The sequence below is a fragment of the Uranotaenia lowii genome, chromosome 3 (assembly GCF_029784155.1).
Source record: "Uranotaenia lowii strain MFRU-FL chromosome 3, ASM2978415v1, whole genome shotgun sequence".
NCBI classification, from domain to species: Eukaryota; Metazoa; Arthropoda; class Insecta; order Diptera; family Culicidae; genus Uranotaenia; species Uranotaenia lowii.
In genome coordinates this window covers 326,286,028-326,303,175 of record NC_073693.1, presented here as the reverse complement: position 1 = coordinate 326,303,175, position 17,148 = coordinate 326,286,028, and the positions used below count along the sequence as shown (strand labels likewise).

Here is a 17,148-nt window from a genome sequence, read left to right as displayed (position 1 = left end):
TAGCAGATTTGATTTTTTTTAAACGTTAGTATTAACTGATAGCTAGGCAACGCATCAAAAAAGGTAAATCAAAGAACGAATAAAGTGATATATTTTATGAATATGGTGGGGTTTTGTTTGTTCTAATAAAATATCACATCAACTTGTTAGTATTTAGTTGGATTTTTCGATTTTTATATGTTTACAGGTAAGCTAAATAAAAACACAAAATGGAATCTTATTAAGCTTGAAGAACTTACTCCACGGCAAAGTTCTTCGAAATAACCGGTTACCTCATCGGACATATTGGTTGGCAGATTTCCAGAATGATGACGTAGTTATTATGAACAAAAAAGGCTAGCATTGGCTGCATTGTACTGAATCCTACAGTTTTTCCATAAAAAATATTTCTGATGCCAGTAACTTGTACGCCACTGTCCTCAAATGCATAAGTTCGACTTCCCAGATTTATGAGCTTCTTCAAAAAATACTATTTGGTTTATGGTTGTATGTATGTATGTATGTATGTTTGACCCACCAGTGCAGTGGCTGATAGGTCTTTCGACCCGAGTCGGTACGGGAAGTCTCGATCGCACATTCAAATACTGTTCATGCTTAACTCATCAACAATGATTGCAGTACAACCAAGGGGCCGTTACCACTGGCTTGGGACAGGTTTGACTCATCTCACTCCCTTCAAACTGTTCGAAACAAATAAAGAATCCTGAAATGGTACTTAAATAGCCTACTCAAGATTCCAAATTTGCCGAGATACTTCGACTGGCTTGAACCCACAATCCATTGTATATCAGTTTTCCGTTCGTTTGATGTCCTGTCCAAACCCCCCCCCCCCCCCCCCCCAAATCCCCTTAAATAGAGTTAAGCTATTTATTCTGAATGAATCAACTGCAATTAAAAGGAGTGGTGAAATGAAATGATACTTATCTTGATGCCATCAAAAGGCTTCAGCAGTTTTTCGGCGATCTACACAGATAGCAAAAGTCTGCATGTTCTTCAGTTACATATTAATTAAGCACTAATCGCAGCATTCTAGTATTCTAGCAATTACACCAATACCCCACAATAAAAACATAACCACGTTTTTTTCATATAAATCGACAGACATCTCGCTGCTAGTCAATGCTCATATTTTTAATTGAACTACATTTTCACTGGACTTATTCCATTTTTTTGGGTCAATTCCAAAAAATATCACTTAAAAAATCTTCAAATTCCTTTTTTCTGGTTCAGATTCCCGTAGGTCAATTTTCAAACACAATTTTAACGCTAATTTTCTCCCTTTCGGGTGGCAACATTCAAATTCTTCCCCTGTGCATCACTTGGAGAACGAAAAAAAAGCGTCCGGTCTGCTGTTAATTTTTCACATTGAAACACATTTTTTGCCAATCATTTGTAAACTTTTCCAAGCCAACAGATACAGCCAGGAAATACAGCAACAACAAATTTTACAGCTAATGAGATCAATAATTACTTCTCCTCAAATTTTTCTAGAACTAGCAATGAACAACAGTATTATCCGAATAACTTACACGGCTTTAAATTCAAACGTTTTGAAGAATATGAAATCATAAACGCAGTTCATTCTATCAAATCAAATGCAGTAGGAATGGATGATATTCCTATCAAACTAATCAAAATAATTTTACCATATATTCTACCCGCTATTAGTCATATTTTTAACATAATTATTAAAACTTCAAGATTTCCGTATCAATGGAAACAATCGAAAGTTATTCCTATTCAAAAAAAAGCTAAATCCCATGAGTTATCCAATCTTTGAAAAACTGATTAAATATCAGATAACTGAATACCTTAACCAAAACAACATTCTATTTGAATTTCAATCCGGATTTCGTTCATCTCACAGCACAGAAACCGCTCTTATGAAAATACATGACGACATTGCGTACACCTTAGATAAAAAGGGTTTGCAGCTCTGTTGTTAATAGATTTTGCAAAAGCCTTCGATCGCGTTTCGCATTCAAAACTTGTTAACAAACTGAAAACCAAATACAATTTTTCAAGACCAGCTTCCGAACTTGTTCTATCGTATCTTGAAGGGCGCTCTCAAACTGTATTTTTCAACGAATGTTTTTCTGAATTTGTATCCATACATTCGGGAGTTCCGCAAGGATCGATTTTGGGACCTTTATTTTTCTCACTTTTTATAAACGACCTTCCATCTGTTCTACAGCACTGCTCAATTCATCTATTTGCTGATGATGTACAAATATACCTCTGCGAGAAAAATGCATCAAACCTGAATGATTTTTACGCAAAAATAAATCAGGATCTTGCTAAAATAAGTGAATGGTCTGATGTAATCTCTTACCAATAAACCCATCAAAAACCAAAGCACTGTGTTTTGGTAGACAGTTAACCTCACAAGTTTCTCCACAAGTTGTTCTTAACAACACTACTATTCAGTTTGTAGACTATGCTGAAAACCTCGGAGTAATTTTCGAACGGGATCTTTCTTGGAATTGACATATTAATGCTCAATGCTGCAAAATTTACGGTGCGCTGAAAAGACTAAACCTAACGACAAACCATTTGGACGTCTCTACAAAATTGAAACTTTTCAAAACCTATGTTTATCCTCTATTTATTTACGGTGATTTTCTATATTTGAATGCCTTAGAAAGATCCGTTAGTAGGTTGCGCATAGCTCTCAACTCCTGCGTACGATATGTTTTCAATTTGTCACGTTTCTCCCGAGTGTCACATTTACAAAAACTACTCATTGGTTGTTCATTTGAAAATTTTCGGAAGTATCGTTCTTGCGTAGTAATGCACAGAATTTTGAAATCCGGAAAACCACTTTATTTGAAAAATTTACTAGTCCCGTTAAGAAATTCTAGAACCAGGAATATTGTAGTCCCTTTGCATAGTACTACTTATTACGGTAGATCTTTCTTCGTGAGAGGCGTTGTATATTGGAATAATCTTCCCTTTAATCTAAAATCAATTCAAAATAAATCAGAGTGTTGTGGAACGGTTTTATTTGTTGCCATAAAATAAGAGCCACCCCAGCGACTAAACGGGAGGTGAGTTCTCTCCCGAGAACTCACTCTCTCAAACCAACGATCGTGTGATCGTGTTGGTCCAAAACCGAGTTGTTTTGCCAGCCAGCCAGCATAAACCAATAAAAGTTAGTTCGCACAAACCTCCAAACGATCAACATCTCGGCTACAATTATTTCCCCGTTCGGACGGTATTTTAAGTTAATTGGGAATAAAAGTTAAAGTTCCTCCCAAATCGGTCGGTGTTATTACTAACGGAAGAAAAATTCATCTGTGATCAATATCACAGTACCACAAGAAGAGATTCTGTGATAAACTGTGTTGGGTAGCCTTAATTGCACCCAAATTAAGAACTGTGGCGAAGAAGTTGTGCTGTTTTTTGAAGTGTTCCCCGGTCGTTCCCAAGAGTGTTAATTACAGTCCACTCTTTCGAACTTTTTACTTGGGACGATCCGGAACATTTTTTGGTCCTTCGAACCGGATATGTGGCCAGTAAAAGCCTACGGACAGTGACAGACGGTTTCGGATCGCAAGAAGTACCCGGCAGCATCAGTGCACGGCCATCGCACTTTCGGGAGCATCAAGCCACCGCAGCCATCGCTGCTTCGCCATCGCGCTGATCAGCGCTACTCAATGCACCACGGTACCACAGCTGCGCCATTTGCTACAACACAAAGCAACCAAGGAGAACCGGAGGGCGAACAAAATCGGAACATCGGTCGGAACATTCCTTGGTCCACGGAACTGGTTTTTAAAAACAGGAAAGTACAAAGTGTGCATGATTAATGGTGTCTGTTTTGTGGGTTGCTCGAAATAAAGCGTAAAACTGAAGTATTCGGATTTTTTATCATGGGAATTGTGTGCAATCCTTGATCGGTTTTTATCAACATCTTTCTCTGCTGCTTGTGGTTCGAAATTGGCAATTGTTTCATTGAAAACCTTCTCAGTCAACCGGGTGCGTTTGGTCATTCATTTTCGGTCAAAAATTAGAACGTTGAGTTGAGTTGAGTCATTGGAAAACACATAATTAACGGTGAAAGCAAGCAAAGTGCTTTGTGTGAGCGAATCATTGGCCTTTGAATGAGTCGGTTTTTGGTTTAAGTCAGCATAATTGATTAATGATCTGCGGAGATCACTAGGACGTGTCGGTGAAGAAGTTTTATCATTTCTTAAAAAACTATTTCAAATTATTTTTAAAAATTGTGTGTGATTTGGCAATCTAGTGCAACATTAACAAGCGGACGTGTCGATGTGCAAATAAATTTTTTGGTTCAAATTTTTGAAACGGATTTTTAAGTTCTTAATTGAGCTTTGTCGGATTGTGTCAGAATATTTGTCGGTTTTTTTTGTCAGATTTTGAGTCAGTGAACATTTTATCATGGAAGACGTCGACTTCAACGATTTGAAAGAGCAAGAGCGACAACTCAAACGGACCATCCACGGTGTAGCGAGGTTCGTTGAAGGCTTTTCGATGGAACGACACGAAAATCAAATCGACGTTCGGTTAGAATTGTTAGAAGATGCGATGCGGAGATTTCACACAATCCAGCGAAAGATTAAATTGATTCATGACGAAGAAGACCTCGAATTCAAGCCAGAATCAAAAGAAACCGAAGGCCAGCGGGAGAAACGAGTGAGAGCCAAAATCGCCAAGCGTGAAGCAGAGTTTGATGAGGCAGCATCCCAGGTCGAAGAGGTTTATTGCACAGCGAAATCTTCCCTGGTGGCCTTCAAGCGGAAAAAACAAGTGTCAGTTGAATTGTCAGAATCTTCTACAAGTTCGGTTATGTCTCGCGTGAAACTTCCTGAAATCCAGCTGCCCCATTTCAGTGGAAGAATTCGAGAATGGATCACCTTCCGCGACATGTTCCAGAGTCTCATTCACAACAACGATCAGCTTTCCCCAATTGACAAGTTCACCTACTTGAGGTCATCGGTGAGGGACGAAGCACTCCAAGAAATCGGCTCTATTGAAATTACGGCGGCGAACTACCAAGTGGCATGGAGTATACTAGAAAAGCGGTATGAGAACAAAAAGCTCATTGTTAAAGCTCATCTCGATGCGCTCTTTGCAATTGAACCAATTCGTCGAGAGAACAGCGAGTCCTTGAATCGGCTCATCGGTGACTTCGACAAAAACTTGCAGATGCTGGACAAGATTGGGGAAAATACCAAAGAATGGTCGACGTTGTTGGCGCACATGATCTGCATGCGTCTGGATCCCGTAACACTTCGGCAGTGGGAAACGCATCACAATTCGAAGGAAGTGCCAACCTATTCCAACCTGATGAACTTCCTACGAGATCAGTGTTTGGTTCTGCAATCTCTAGTCGCCAACACTTTGCCAGAGCCTCAGCATCCAAGGTTCACGAGATCACCGGAGCCACAGTATCGACGCTTTAGGAGCTCGCCTCAGCCAGACTATCGACGGTTGAGAAACACTACAACTTTAATCGCATCGCAGCCTCCAGAATGTTGTACCATTTGTGGAGATCGTCAGCATAACATTGTCCAGTGTCGAACGTTGAAGAGTTGGTCTGTGTCAGAACGGTTTTCGGAAGTCCACAAACGTCGCTTGTGTTTTAAGTGTTTGCAACCTGGACATTATGCCATAGATTGTACCAGAAGTCCCTGTCAAAAATGCCATCGGAACCACCACACACTTTTGCATTATGAAAGTCCTCGCTACTTCTATCGGCCTCACTCACCATCTTACTCCTCCTCCGTTCCACCAACGCGTAACAGACCCGATAATGCCAATCAGTTTGAAACGAACCAAAGTAGAGACAGCACACACAATCAGCACACACCAAATCGATCAACTCGTCAATCCACCAACTCATACCCAGTTGTTCAAGCACCCGACCCACCAAATTACCCACAGTACACCACAGATAACCTTTCGCACACTTTGGAATCAGTCAGTAACCCATACAGAGTATGAGTTTGTCAGTTTTTTGTTGTCGACTGCTATCATTCGCGTTGAAAATCGGTTTCGAAATCACACGATTGCAAGAACGTTGCAATTATGTTCACAGTTTTGCTACGCCTCTAGTAGTATTGCAACCAACTAAATCTCCAGAAATGTTGAGATCACACGGAACAGGTTATGTCTCGGTCGTTACGCAACTTGCCTATCTTGCGTACGTAAGATTGTGTCTGAACAAATGTCGGAAAATCGGTCAGCAAACTGTCAGTAAATCATTCGGTTATTTATTCAGAAAAACATTCAGATCCCAAAGCGGAAACTTGTCAGAACTACATTCAGAAACTCATTCAGAAATCCATTCAGAAAAAAACATTTGGAAAAACATTCAGAACTTTATCGAAAAATCGGTCAGAAACCCATTCAGTACAACAGTCAGAATCTATGTCAGTTTTTATGTCAGAAACTCAGTCAGTCGGACAAGGGTCCTGAAATAACTCGCATCACTCGGCCATTTTTGGAATTTCTTCAGCTCATTTTGAAGATTTGCGAGGAGAACAAATTCGTCAAAGGCCAACTCAAATTAATGTAAATTTAAGATCGCTAAGTATTTTGCAACAGCACATCGTGCTGAAGTCGGACAGCACAATTGTAAATCTATTTGTAGATTTGCTTCATCGTGTCGCACCTCAATCGGCGTTTGTCGAACGGCGAATTGACGGTAGACCCAATTGGTCAGAATGACTAAATGTCCTCCATTCTATGCCTCCGTCTGCATCGATAATTTATCAGTGCAGACGTCGAGAAGAAACATCAGCACATACAACACATTCTGCGTAAAAACGGTACAACTCGTGGTCTTAAAGAAGGGTCGGAAAATTTCTCCATGCTGAATTACGTCAAAAATAGAACAAAAACGAAATAGTTGACCGAGATATCTACATAACCTTATTACATTTTATGCGCGATAGCAATCATGTCGACAACATAATGCCAGTTGATCAAGAATGATCGTGTCAGATGAAATGAGTCAGAAAACGATTTGTCAGAGATCATCATATCGGAAAAGTCATCGTCAGAATTCGCAGTTGGCGAAATGTGTCAGTTTATGTATGTCAGTTTATGTCAGAATATGCTTGTTGAAATTAAAAAATTGGTACAAGGATGCATGTTGCAATTTTCCAAAAACCTGCTAAAGCCTTTCGAACAATTATTTTTTTTCATGACCCCAACCTCTTGAACCACCGAGGCCGGCAATAACCCATCCCCGAGAACTTCCGGTTCAACATAGCAACACAAGTCCGATCCAGGCTATCACATCCATCGGAATTCTTGCATCCCAAAATTGAAGCGAATTTCGATTCCGTTGCAATCCTCCAGTTGAAAATTGATCAACAAGTTCCTCCTATTACAAACGAAAGTTCAACAGTTGCCCAATCAAACATCAACATCAGCTCAGAGGACATCAGGAGGTCATATTTTATCGAAAGGCAGTCATCAGTTATTGTCATCCTACATCGGTTCCGGAAACATCCATCAACAACAATTTTTCATCAGTTGATCATCCATTTATTGGTCAATCAGATATCAACCTCTGGTCGGAGGTCGACAGGTTGATACTGTGGTACACAGTCGAGATAACCCCTGGTCGAAGGTCGACGGGTTAGCGTTGGTCATCATTACGAGCATATGTTGGTCCACGAATGTCGTCAAGCACACGTATCACGTATCTGGTCGAATTTCGACAGGTTGATGTGTTTTTTCATCGGTTTAACACAAGTCCTGTGTCAACCTCCGGTCGAAAGTCGACAGGTCTTCACATCGCACATCATCACGAAGAGTCAGCCTCTGGTCGGATATCGACAGATTGTGAAAATCGTTTAAATAAGCACCCACCGTATGCTCCAACCAACGCTTAAAAAATCATCGAGCTTCATTGGTTTCCGGTAACAGCCATGCATCGTACTCACCAATAGATCAGCATTAAATTTCGCCTACAAAAAGGAAAAAAATGAATGAGTCTTCAAAACTTTTTGTACATTTTGTTACATACCCGAAACGAGAAATCGACACGGCCTATGGTTTTCGTTGCTGTTCGCCAGCCTGCGACGGAGTCAACCAACAGCAGCGAGAAACAAAATACACCACCCAGCGAAGGGTACTCATCTGCAGTCACCAGCAATATCTGAGCATGCAAATTGGAAAAAAAAACATCAGCTGCTTTCGTTATGCTTTAATAATGTACGACTTACCTGCGGAAATCGGAGGATTTTACCGGCAAACATCATGATTGGAACTTTCGCACAGCAGCAAAGGGTCCGACGGCAACAAGAAAATGATTTCTCCACCCAGCGTAGGCCACCCATCCACACCAGCAGCAGCAGCAGCACCTGAGCAAAGAGAATGGAAATATCTATTAGCTGCAACCAGTATACAATGAAATTATCCGACTTACCTCCGAAATTGTGATGTTTTATGCCTAAACTTCGCAATCAATTATGATTTCCGTACAGCAAACCTTCTGAAACCTGCCAACCAAAACAACGAACGAGTGTGTTTGTGTCAGCTAGCAGCCGTCCAGTTCTTATTCGTCACTCACCACACAGAGAATCGAGAGGAGAGAGTGAATGCGATCCGGTCGCTGAGATTTAAGCAGCGTATACACAAACGCAACGCTTGACAAACCAAATATTTTATGTGCGATTGTAATGAATTGAGAAATTGAATTTAGTATTGTATTCTGTTAGTTAATAAGTTGTTCAATGATTGTATAGATTTAAGACCATGTTTGTAATGTTTTGTTTCGAAACCCGTATGGTTTCAAGGGGGCCGGCATGTTGTGGAACGGTTTTATTTGTTGCCATAAAATAAGAGCCACCCCAGCGACTAAACGGGAGGTGAGTTCTCTCCCGAGAACTCACTCTCTCAAACCAACGATCGTGTGATCGTGTTGGTCCAAAACCGAGTTGTTTTGCCAGCCAGCCAGCATAAACCAATAAAAGTTAGTTCGCACAAACCTCCAAACGATCAACATTTCGGCTACAATTATTTCCCCGTTCGGACGGTATTTTAAGTTAATTGGGAATAAAAGTTAAAGTTCCTCCCAAATCGGTCGGTGTTATTACTAACGGAAGAAAAATTCATCTGTGATCAATATCACAGTACCACAAGAAGAGATTCTGTGATAAACTGTGTTGGGTAGCCTTAATTGCACCCAAATTAAGAACTGTGGCGAAGAAGTTGTGCTGTTTTTTGAAGTGTTCCCCGGTCGTTCCCAAGAGTGTTAATTACAGTCCACTCTTTCGAACTTTTTACTTGGGACGATCCGGAACACAGAGTTCAAAAGGAGTTTGCTGGAGGAATTCGTGGAGTAAGAACGACATATAAATAAATAAGAATCAGTATGATGGAACGATTAGTTGTTAAGAAATTATTAGAAATGAAACTACCACATTGTAACATTTAAAAAGATTTTTATCTTACGTTGCAAGATTCAATAAACAATAATATTAATAATAACAGATCTTTGAAGCAAATCACTAGACCTGATTTGTCATTTTCCTCACAACATCATTCCCGGAACACAACTTTCATCTTTGAAATAGCTCCGTACAACTTTATTTCTCCGTTTTTCTCGTAATATCAAAGTTACACCAATTGATTTAAATGTTTTCACTCATGACATAGACTCCATCCAAAACTCCGTGCGATTTCATCCAGTCGTCGCCTACTTCCCCCAAATACGATTTGGTTTATGGTTCTGCATAAAATGCGAATCAACCGCGGAAATGTCTAAATTTTGGTGGAAATTGTAATCACTGGAATCTATATCTAAGCATATTGTAAATTTAAAATGGAAAATATTGCAAGAGAGCACATCTAATAGTCCTAATAAATCATTTAACACGCAAATTTCGAGTTCGTTAACCGTAAAATATTAAATTGATAAATCATCTTTTCTCGTAACTATTTTCTAATTTGATTTTTGGAATGATTCTAAGCTCTAAATTCAATATATTTCATACTGAAATCAATTGTTTCAACACTAACTTTAGTTCCTTAACACTAATTACTGAACTTTTTTATGCAAATGACGAAAAGTGTAGATTTTTTTTTCCTATGGAATGTATGAAGAATCTCATAACAACAACGTCATCATGGCCGGTGTGGGCTGTTTCACGCTCGATGTACGGTACCCTATAATTAAAATACTCTGCGCTTGCCTATCAACATAAATCAAGATAGATAGGTAACTAAGAAGGTATTACATTGCGCTTTAGCCGTGTAAACCCAGGGTCAAAAATAAAGAGTGTATTCGAAAAAATGCAACACTTTGTTCTGTGAATAACTTTTGGATTTGCAATTTCTTGAAATTATTCAGTAATGTAATGTGTACGTGTACAAAGTTTGGTGACAATCTGCCTAATGTTTGTTAGAGATAGAGTCCAATACTGAAGATAATTGGCAAAAGTTTTTGGGCAGTAGCGAGAAAAATACAGAAAATTTCGTTTAAAAGCCTGTCAACCGGCTGAGCAAGCTTAGCTGCAAGATAAAAGAAATTTGATAACAAAAAGAACGACCGGTGGGAAGAATGCAACCTTTTCCCAGACAGCCGCTAGGTTCGCGGCTCAGAGCAAAAAAAAATAACTTATCGATAATCTAATCACGAGAATACCCCAGAACATAAAGAACCGCTTCAACGTCACAAGAGATTGAGGTTAGTTTTAGTGGCATGATTTTATTAATTTTCCTCCCCAGTTAGACTTAAAATACGGTTTTAGTACTTATCTATGGTGTAGTGTGTCTTATCTATGGTGTAGTCTGCATTGGTGTATCCCTTCGGCGTTCAGCTTCGGTGGTACCACCCGAAATAAGAACTGCCCAGTCTGCGACTGGGTGATCCTGAAGGCATCGTCCGAACACATCCAATGACTTGCCACGTTTCAGGCTATCATTAGGTATATTGTAGGTAAATTATACAGGCCGATCTTCTTAAATTCCCTCTTTACTACTACTCCATCATACACGTGCTTAATACCGGTGATAACTTATAAATTCGAGTAATCTTGGAATGAAAGAACTGATATAGGAAAAACGTGGCATGCATACTAATGACGTTGCAGATTTACCTCAACTAAATCAGTGGGTAATACTAATTTCTGCACTGATTCAAAACTCTTCATGCAACGGACAGAGTTTGAGATAACACATTAGCTCAGTTGATTTCACTGTAGGAAAAAGAATTGTGATAAATCACTGCACAATTTATATGGCTATATGTGTCCTCACGTTGCTGGGTGAAGCGGCACGCACAAAATTCACATAATAAAATCAACGCTTCCTTAACGATTAACTCGCAACTGTTGGCGGGATCAGCTTGTGCAACCAGTTTTTATATTTCGAGTTTTGTCAATCATATTCACCACGTATTGTTTGCTTTCTTGTGAGCATGAGTGTCGATTAGTTAGTATATAATTGTGGAGTAGTTGAGTATCGGAGTAGTAAAATAGTGGATGCGATGTTTTTCTAGTCTCGCCAATTCTAGCTAAAATTCAATTCCACTCAGTATTTTTCGGGAGAGCACAGTATAAGATCATGACCAAGGGATTGAGGGATTGTTAGATATCGAATCTACTTTCTGTGGTGGATCTCATTATGCACCCAACACGTTTTTAAAACACCATCAGTTGTCTAATTGGCTACAACTGCGGATAAGCGACGATGGGTTCTGTTGTTCACTGTTGTGAGTGTTCTGCTACATCTTTATCGTTATTGGAGCTATTCGTTAGTTCTGGGGGGATAATACCCTTCCAAGGCCCGAATCAAAACCAGTAGCATGCTACCTTGGGAGCAGGTTACAAGCCTTAGAGGATCCAGTAGTTAGCTAATATTTGAATAAAAGTGAAGATGATTGATTCCATGAAGTGAGAGTAATGTTTTCAAGCTTAATAAGAAAATATGAATAGAGGAAGTGATAAAAAATATTAAATTTTTCTGACTGGTTCGTCTAGCTAGGTCTAGAAATAGGTCTGAGTTTCATTTCTACAAGGTAGAAAGGCTGCCCACCGATAAAATAAACAAAATACGGTGGTCAAACCGTGCGCAAAATATTTGGACTGCTTGTGGGGAGATATTTTGAAAAAAATTGTAATGCACAGCAAAACGAACTCACCTGACACCTGGTTTTCAACCAGAAACTGTTCATTGACAAGCCTCGTCTGAATTTTCCGGAGATAAATAAGGAAGTAAATTGAACAATTTAATGTCAAATACTTGAGGAGGCTTACGATCTGTGGAAACTGCAAATTACTCAGCCTTTCATAATGATTGACACGATTAATGGCTAAAAATATAAAGAAGACTGCCTCCAAATGTGACCGTTTTCTCTGAAAAGTCCGTTTAAATTAGATCTGGAATTCTGCTATTACGCAAAAACTGTGGTGGAGTGGCAAAAAGTCGAATAATGTTGTTTTTGTGCCAAAGAAGGAGAATCGGCTTAATTTGTTATAACTTCGACCAAATTCAAAATTTCGAGTTGTTTTCATGGTCAAGCTTCAGGAACAAGAAAACGTAATCAATAATAGTCTTGAATTAAAAAAGGTGGTTCATACCCTGCATCGGAGATGGCTCACGTGTTGCCCCAAAATTAACAGCCCCCACTTGACAGAACATCACACAAATTTGTACATCTAAACATTACATTACCTGACAACTTTAAACTACTTATTGTTAAAAAAAAAAAGTAATCAGTCGCATTCTTTGAAATAACTTGTGTGACATTTAGTCAAATTTATGTTCAAAAGCTTTCCATATTCGGAATACGCGACAGTTATTGTTTCGAAATCTAGCAGGATTTCCGCAAAATTTTTGATTTTTCTGAAACCATTTTTTCAAATGTGTTTGAGAAATATGCGTAAAATATGACTTGTCACAATAGAATGAGTCGATTTGGGGTCATTTTTTTAATTTCTTATACCCTGGGGGGTCTCAAAAGTTTCGTTTTGGTTCAAATCTCATCCATGATTTTTTGCCTAATTTTCAAGTATATTCTCTATAGGAAATTTTCCGTTGAACAACTTCATCCAAGACTTTTACTTCGTGTCTTATCAAGCCAAAAAATTATAAGCTGTTTTACAGGGGTATGTCTTTTGGCATTCAAAAACAATAAATTCAATTGACATCACTGCTGGTGTCCGCGAAGTATTGAATGAAATATAATCATGCAATACAGACCCCGTTCGTTTTTGGCAACATTCCCGAATATTTTGTGTTGCCAAAATCGAATGTTGCCAAAATCGAGCGGTATTTTTTCTGAAACTTTTTTCTCTTATTTTTACAAAATAACTGTTTTTATAATCATTAACGTTAAATAAAGTCAATTTTAGACTATTTTTAGAATTTTTATAGTTTTTTTCCTCATGTTTTTGATGCATTTTGCACTATTTTTGTTTTGTTCATAATCTTTGTTTTTTTTTGTTTTTTTTTTTTGCTGTTTTTGTCGTTCTTTGTCATTTTTTATTTGACATTGTAATATTTTGTCTTTTGTTTGTATTTGTTTTTGATTTTTTTTAAATTTTTCAACTTTTTGTAATTTTTGAGTACTTTATAAATTTTTAAAAAACTTTTGATTTTTTTTGTTGTATTCTATCACCATTTCTGAACGTAAAAACATATTTTTGGTGTTTGTCTAAATTATATCGATCCTGTTATAGAAAAAACTTAAAGGTAATTTCGCTTCAAAAAACCGTTCGTTTTTGGCACATGTGCCAAAATCGGATGTTGCCAAAATCGAATGTTGCCAAAATCGAATGTTGCCAAAAACGAACGGGGTCTGTACTTCGATTTCCTAGAAGAATGCCCTCATTTTGCCCGGTTTTATTCAGTTTAAGTATTTGCATAATCAATAAAAAAAAACTCAGATAAATTTATGATATTTTTGGATTTTTATGACAGTTTCATAAAAATGATCATATTCGGTGATATTAGCAACCTAAAAAACACGATTAAAAAGCTGATAATGTGTTTCGATGGAAAAAAAATGTTTCAAATGTTTTTAGCTGGATTTTCGTTGAATAGCTCCTTATTTTATGACCATTAGACTGAGTCGATTTGAGGTCATTTTTGAATTTCTCAAACCCTGGGGTCTAAAAAGCTTCCTTTTGGTTCAAAACTCATCCATGATTTTTGGCAGAATTTTTAAGTAACGTTCACATGAGTAAATTTGGACTTTTTGGTTTGTATGGGAAAATTGAATATTTTGTACTAAAAAAATCAACATCACTTTTGTTTCTTCTGTGGAACCAAGCCTGCTTATAGTTTTTGTTCTAATTTATGAAAAATTTCCGCTGAACTCTTTGTCGAAGCTCTTAACTTCGTATCTTATTGGACAAAAAAGTTATTAGCTGTTTAACAGGAGTATATCTTTTAGCATTGATAAGCAATAAATTCAATTGACACCACTGCTGGGTGCCTAGCGAGGTATTGCATGACTACTTTTCATAAAATACTTCAATACAATATAATTGTCCTTTAGATTGGCATAAAAACTAAATTCAGAATTCAGATATCCGGATCTAGCCAGGTATTACGATAAAAGGGCCCGGAATTCTGACAACCTCATTATTAAATGTTTTTCTTAAAGCCTAAATTATGAACAACGTTCCATCTGAGGACTGCATTTCGATTAGAGTTAAACTAAAAAAGTTTTTAAATTTCAAAAAAGGGCTTATTAACATTAACATCACTGCTAACGAGGCACCAAAATGTTCGGGCGGAACTGTAGGGGAGATTTGGATTAATTGATTTCCTTGTCCAGTGGTCATCATATCTTTTAGGGGACATTTACCTTTTTAAACTCAATTTTTTCGTTGAATAAATTCACGAAAACTTAGTTTTATGATTTTAAACCACTTTTGTAGAACGAAAAACTTTATCGTTGAGGAAAACTGCTAGCCGTTTTTTTTCCAATTGCGGCTAAAGGCTAAAGAACATGATTTTCAGTCCTTTTGTAGTTTTCAAACACTTTAAACCATTTTTGGAAACATTTTAAGACTGACTAATAGTCACATTTCTTTTAATCCTTGATAAAATTGTTTCACAAATAATAACTTGATTTTTTAGAAGCACACTCGGCAGCCTTATTATATAATTAAAAACTACTTTGAAACGTAATAAATTTATCAAATTTAGCTATTTGAACTACAACACATTTCACTCTAAATCATATAAAATACTGTTTGAATCAAAACACAATAAACCGATAAATAAACCTCCTATAACGACTCAAAATCTACAGCTAAGAGAATCTTAAAAACGTGGGAAAAAATGTAAATGTACCTGTTTTTCGAAAAAATCTTTTTGAAAGTAAGGTCTGAAAGTTACTACCATTCTGAAAAACTTTTGAAGAAAAAAATATCCTAAGCTACATAGAAGAGATGAAACATAAACTTCGCTCAATAGTGTACAAATATGTAAAATATTAACTTCTCGTGTAAGTTGAATTATTTCAGTTATTTTTGAAACAGTTTTAACAATTTTTATGGAAAAATGTAGCTATGTTTCCAAATTTCAGGAAAAAATTATTTAAGTGTGAAGCCCCTGTGTCTATGCAATTTGGTAAAATTTGTCAAAAATTGTTACTCAGCGATAAAGTATTTCGTTCAACAAAGGTTGTTTGAAATCATAAAACTAAGCTTCCGTGAATTTTTCAGCGAAAAAATGGGGGTTTTGAAAGGGTAATTTTCACTAAAAAATATGATGAACACATGGAAAGGGGATAAAAAAATACAGTTCCTCAGCCATACAGTCTTTAGTCATGTTGACCAGAACTATTCTACGAACTAACGATGAATGTTTTCCACAACTAAATATTTGAAAAATCTGAAAAATTTTGCAATCTAAACCATCAAAAATTTTTGCAATCGGTCATTAGGGTAACGGACCTATTTTGAATCGCTTTGGAAAGTTGCTATTTTCTAAAATAAAAAAAGTGCATGTTACAATTTTTTATTGCTTTATCCGTTTATTACGAAAATCTAGGCTATTTCTATGGGAACCCATCGGCGTTTGTTGCAATGTAACCAGATTTAAGCCAAAAAACTCGTTTCTTCGATCATTACTCTGGTCGGTATTTTGGATCACCAGGTTTCTATTTTGGACCACCATCTGGACCTATTTTGGACCACCCTTAAACTAAATAAGTGTTTTTTTTTTTAATTTTGCTATATTTACGACAGCAATTGATGCCCAATTATGTGAATTCGTCAATAACCTTTTCCTTTCGTATTCTTGTAGTCAAGTTAGGTTTGTTCACGTTAATTCATTCCTGAACTAACTTTCTTCAACTTTTTCGCAGCCTCTATTTAGATACACTTGTTCGTTGAATATTTTTTAATACAACATTTTTTTTTACAACTTCTTATGCTTGAAAACTTTGTACAAAGTTGTACAAACTTGAAATTTTCAATATTAATAGAGCAAAAGCAGAAAAACTCCTTCGTTATATAGTGTGTTTCAAATGTTTTGACAATTTCGACAGCACATTGCAATCTCGACGAATTTTTTTTTTCTGCAGTGTTAAATGCTGGCCAGTTGGCTTAACTTAAGGATCAATTTTTTGAACGCAAATCTCCTCTAGACGACCCAGTGATAAGTTAAGAAAGTTCCAGATCATCAACTTCGTGACATCAATTGATACATTTTGACTTACAAAACCTTAGTGGATTTGGTTCGGTGTCAGTTCTGTAGAATACATATTTCAAAAATGATAAAAATGTGCGAGAATAATGCGATTTTTTTAACCATCTAAGAGCCAGATTTTTTTCGCTGAAAAATCCACAAGAGTTCAGTTTTTTTTTTTCAAAACAACTTTTGTTGTACGATAAAAATTAACGCTGGAGTAAATTTTTCAACAGTATTTTTTTTTTTCAAAAATTGCAGAACCAAAAAGGCTGAAAAACTAGATTTCTAATACTTTTTGCCTCATTATTTTTACACAATTATAACAATTTTTTCCTAAGTATTGAAACATATTAAGATTATCTCATAGCTATAGTTGAATATACTTTTTTGGCAAAATTTTTCTCCTAGTAACTAAGATATTTCAACTGTTACAAAAATTAAACTCGTTACATATTTGCCTATTTGTTGTCGTTTTTTCCCAACCCCTCCTTCAAACAGGGTTTATATTTCGACTCCTCT

At 37.0% G+C, this 17,148-nt stretch overlaps 1 long non-coding RNA gene across 1 annotated transcript; it reads right to left on the bottom strand.

The window, feature by feature from the left end:
* Positions 1-7,552: 7,552 nt before the first annotated feature.
* LOC129757546 (uncharacterized) lies at positions 7,553-8,491 on the bottom strand. The gene is made up of 4 exons (XR_008739730.1): positions 8,405-8,491; positions 8,202-8,339; positions 8,003-8,134; positions 7,553-7,943 (listed from the first exon to the last, which is right to left on the bottom strand). It is a non-coding gene; the product is annotated as an uncharacterized LOC129757546 (long non-coding RNA).
* Positions 8,492-17,148: the final 8,657 nt, after the last annotated feature.